Below are 5,110 nucleotides of genomic sequence, written 5' to 3'. Positions count from 1 at the left end.
CCAGGCAGGCATTGTGCCGCTGAGCTAAATCCCCAGTCCCCACTCAGCTAGTTTTACGAGCCAGATTTCTAGCACCAAGTTCTGTGGAAATTAGAAATGGCCTTTATTAGACACTGGCATAAGTAGGGTCAGGGTCTAGCTACTATAGTTAGGTAGTGGAATCAAACATAGTCTCTTACAGTTGTACATCTGAGTCAGATAAATGTTGGTATTGATATAAACCAGTTATATTTGAATGAATTATCATTAATCTTACCAAAATGTCATACTCTTCACATTTAAATACGGGCTAAAGCTAAATGTAGAACCTATTAATAACCTAACTAACCTTTCTAGTTTTCTTGTCTGAAATAAGATCTTTGGATGATCAGAATTTGAAAGACTGTAAACCTATGAAATTTGCATAGGTCTGATGTAGCTAAATTGCCTGAAATTGAGAAATACTATGTTGTAAAAGCCTATAGAATTAGTTATAAACTTTAATCAGCTTAATTTTTAAGGCGTGTAAGAGATCTTCCCCGGTTGTGTATGGAGTGGATCATGTGGTGTTAGGTCAGTGGCCCATGGGTTTCTTACAGGTGCCTCTCCCCTGTTGGAGCAGGAAATGGAGAATGTGTCATTCGGCAGGTCTCGTAACATCAGTGAGAGTGAACAGGCAGACCCTGGTGGGACTGGGCTTTGTAACCAGATAGACCTGGGGTGACCAGATGGGTTTCTCTGACTTCTCAGCCTTGTTCTCTTGTGTATGGCCAGAGTAACTACACAGATTTAGTCCCCTGGTACTAGGGATTGAACCGAGGGCCTTTACACGGAGCTACAGAGAATTAAACAGCAACAAGAGGAAAGTGCCTTGACATATACTAAGTGCTCAATAAATACGAGTTCCTTTGCCTTGAGAGGGAACAGGGAAGAGGAAGCCTTTGTCAGAATTCATGGTAATAAGAGTGCTTCAGTGATGACTGCAAGCTCATTTCTTTTAATAAGTATTTGAATCCTTTGCCTTGTGTAAGGTGTAGTGCTACAGTGAAACAGTGATGCTCCTTAGGGCTGGAATTGTGCTTTAAAAGCTGTTGCCTGCTCTTGTTGCGGTTGGCTTGCAAGGTGAGGAGGCTGAGATGAGATGGCAGCTCAGGAAAGGAGAAAAACTTTGAGATGACAGTGATAAGCAGCTCAAAGTCCAAGGTCTGAGTATACTGAAGAGACACGGGGGGCAAGTGTAGCAATCAGATACGTGGGGAACAGTTGCCCAGAAAGACATAAGCCTTTATTAAAAAGTTTTTAAAATGCTGTAAAGGTAAAAGGAAGTGAAATTTTTAACGGTCCTGTGTCACACAGGTTTGTTTTTTGGTTTTTTGTTCTTGTTATTTTTGGTTTTGGTGGGGTTTTTGAGGTGAGGTCTCTGTTACTAAGACCGACCTTGGACTCCTGGGCCCAAGTGATCCTCCTGCTTCAGCGTCTAAATAGCTGGGGCCCCAGGTGTGCACTGTTGCACTCAGCTAAATATAGTTGTTACTATGTTTGCCCGTTTCCTAGTCATTTTAGAAAGCCACAGAAAGTATGTATTACCGTCATTATGATGCATTATCGGCAGAAAGAAACACCTTCCTGTTGTATCGTTTTAATGGAGATGAGTGATTCATAGCCCCTTTTTTGGAAGAAATAAGCCACTCCTGGTTATAAAGGTGCCAAAATACAAGGCAGGAGTGAAATACGGTAAATGAAACATTCTTCTTCATAGGAATATTGACATGTCTGAGGCGTACTGAAGTTTTGGAAACTGGGGAGGTAAAGGCTTTTTAGCTTCACCAAAGAAAAATGAATAAAATTCTAAAAATAATACATTGGCAACCTTTGCATGTTGGCCACCGTGAGGCATGTCCGAAGGCCTCACTTTTCAGAGCTCTGGAAATGATGGCGCGTGTGGGGCAGCCCTCTCCTCCAGAGGAGTGATGATTTCTCTTGAAAGGAAGGGGAAAGTTCTTGTTCTCAATCCCAGTAGGTCACTTTCCTCATCCCTAAAATAGGAAATGGACCGCGTTATCTGACTGAACGGATGCAGATGACTCTGAGGTTGTCAGAGATGGTTGGCCCTCAAGTATGGATGGCATCCAGCCTGCTTGTCCTTGCACTCTGTGCCAGATCCCGGCAGAAAAACAGGTGGACGGGCAGTGGGTAGGTACAGACGTGAAGGAGACACCCCCGCACCTCCCGGCGTGTTTTGCTATCTCTTGGCTGACACAGAAGTCACATTATGTGTCTGCTGTAGTTAGGGTTTGCAAGGGAACAGATTCAATACAGGACACATAACTTACAGAATAAATGCAGAAGAGTGCAAGAGATCTGTCCATATACTAGAGACCCAAAGAATCCAGCTGAGGGCCTCCATCCCACGGTAATGACCTGTGTGAGTCCAGCTGGAGGCCTAGAGCCTACGACAAAGTCTCATGCAAGTCTGTATCAAGGAGCTGTACTGGGAAGGCTTCCAGGTCAGTGGTGAAAGCTAGTCCGCACCAGGAGGTGAAGGATCTGTACCGGCAGGCTGAGGAATCTGTACTGGGGCCAGGAAGCGGCGCTCAAGGTAAAGAACCGCAGCCATCCTCAGCAACAGCCAGGACCTGAGTTCCTTGGACAAAGAACAGCTGAGTTCTCCTATCAGGAAAACCAGTGTGAGAAACTTCTCCAGGAGAATCAACAGCACACCCTCTTCCCCTCCAGTTCTCTTTTTATGCTGTTGGCAACAAACCTCAGGTGGGCCTTCCACACCCAACACCACACTGATTCAGTTCAGCTGGGTGTTACAAGTTGACTATTAGGTAATCTACTACGATGTCCCTTTGGTCAACGCTAAAGCCTTAATTTCTCATTATTTTAAGATAATCTCATTACTGTATCTGTCAGTGCTATGCAGTAGTTTCTCACATTAGCATCTTGGCTATTGTATATTTTCAGGGTCTCTGTTAGCCAGGCTGGCTTAGAACTTATGTAGCCCAGGCTGGCCTCAAACTCGTGATCCTCCTGCCTCAGTCTCCTATATCTTCTTAACACACAACCATTCTGTTCTGTCCATTAATCCAGTAATGTTTCCAACATGTACTATTTTCCCCTCCAGTGTAGAGTTTCATCTCTACTGGAATATATGTTATGTTCTGTGTGGTCAGGAAACTTGCTGCTAAGAGGGCTTTCAAATGCACAAAACTGCTCCTGTCATAGGATTCAATCATCCCAAAGATCATGAAGACACAGCTCACAAAATGAGTAGAGCAAATGTCCAGCCTCCATAGTAAAGGCATTTAAGAGACTTACAATACAATTTTTTCATTTAGTAGACTGGTAAAGAACTGCAATATGGATTTATGTAATATGGTGGTACAGAAATAGGTCATCTCAGTCTTCCAGTGGGAAAACTGCTATACCATCTCTGGAAAATAGGAAGAAGGTGTTCTGTGTTCGGTTTTTGGTTTTTTAAGACAAAGTCTCCCTATGTAGCCCAGGCTGGCCTGGAGCTTGCGGTTCTTTTGCCTCAGCCTCCCAAGTGCCAGGATTACAAGTGTGCCTCACAATGTCAGGTTTAGGAAAAAAGGTTTAAATACTGATATTCTTTAACCCATCAGTCTTACTTATCCTAAGGGAATATAACACATTGAGGAAATTGTATGGTAGTCTTCATGGTGTTAAATGATAGGGTGGTAGGTAATGAATTATGATCAGGTGTACAGTGGAACACCATACGATCCATCCTGATAGTCCTTTGGAACTCCACCGCCATCCGGTCCAGTTGTTCTGAGTGTCTTAGTTTGAGTTCCTCAGAGAAACAGACCCTGAGGTGAAGCTTTTCATGCTGAAACTTTACTGGGAATTACCCTTAAAATCGCTACTTTCAGCGGAATCCAGGAAGTGGGAGATGAGCAGAGGAAGGGGTTGACTGTGTTTGCTATAAAGAGCAGATCATCCGGCAGGAGCTCCAGAGGTGGAATGATTCAAAAATGGCTGCCTCAGCATGAGGCCGGGCTTGGGGTTCCAAACCCAGCGGTCATCAGATGAGGGCCGACCCTGGGAGGGGGTGACCTCGGTGTGGGGGGCTCTCTGGCTAAGCGCAGTTCACAAAGACCCCACCCGCTGAGAGTTATGAGTGCCACACTCCCACCAGAGTTTGCGGGGTAAACTCAGGCCAAGCCAGTGAGGTCCATTGTGGAGATTTTGGACGGAGCGGTCGTTAGGAAAAGATACCCTTGCTGCTGGCTTTGGTCGGCCAGGACAGTGAATGCGCAGAGCGGTCCCGCACAGCACGGAGTCTACTGTAAAGAAAATGAGGCTGATGTCCAGAAGAGGTGGAGAACGAGGGCCATGCAGCTCTTACTTAGATAGGTAACCCTATTAAAGTCCCTGAACTTTTCATTGATACACCCCGCATATTACCTTTTTGCGTTATTCAATTTAAGTGTAATACGCACAGAAGGTGTTACACAAGTGTAATACATACGCAAAGGCGTACAAGGATGAGGACATATTCGCGATACCCTAGGCGGAAACCCCCACAAAGTTTACATGCAGTGATGACCACAGGTTCCTCAGACAAATGTGCACGTAAGAAAATGCAGGAGGTTAGAAACAGTGATCATAGTTCAGTGGTGAGGTGGGGTTACTGGGATCAATTTATTCTATGCTTCACAAGATGTTCCGGTCTGGGATTTTAACCGCACTTACCTTATTACCCTATCTCACCAGCCGGTAGGATTTGCACGAAACAGTAAAGCTTTGTAAGCTAGCTCACTGTTTTATGGAAATCCTACAAAGGGTGCTTCCCTTCTCTCGGGCTACAGTCTTCGCGTGGTTCTTTATTTCTCCAATTCGTGTCACCCGTTGGCCCCAGCGACGGGGAATCGTCGTTCTCTGATTTCACCCAGCGCGCGTCTGCCGCCTGCCTAGGCCATCCCGCACCCGCACGCTCCCGGCTCGCCCCGGGAGCCGCAGCTTCGACGCGGAGAGCGGCGCCGCACTTTGGGTCCCGCCGGGGGTTCGGGTGCAGATGCAGATGTCACCTCGGTTTAGACCGCAGGAAGCACTGAGGCCGCTGCCAGGCCGCTCGGGACCCCCACGGCCCCTCGATCGC

The sequence above is a fragment of the Chinchilla lanigera genome, unplaced genomic scaffold, assembly GCF_000276665.1.
Source record: "Chinchilla lanigera isolate Chin_1 unplaced genomic scaffold, ChiLan1.0 scaffold00018, whole genome shotgun sequence".
In the NCBI taxonomy this organism is placed as follows: Eukaryota; Metazoa; Chordata; class Mammalia; order Rodentia; family Chinchillidae; genus Chinchilla; species Chinchilla lanigera.
The sequence above is the reverse complement of the archived record's forward strand: the minus strand, read 5'-3'. Positions refer to the sequence as shown.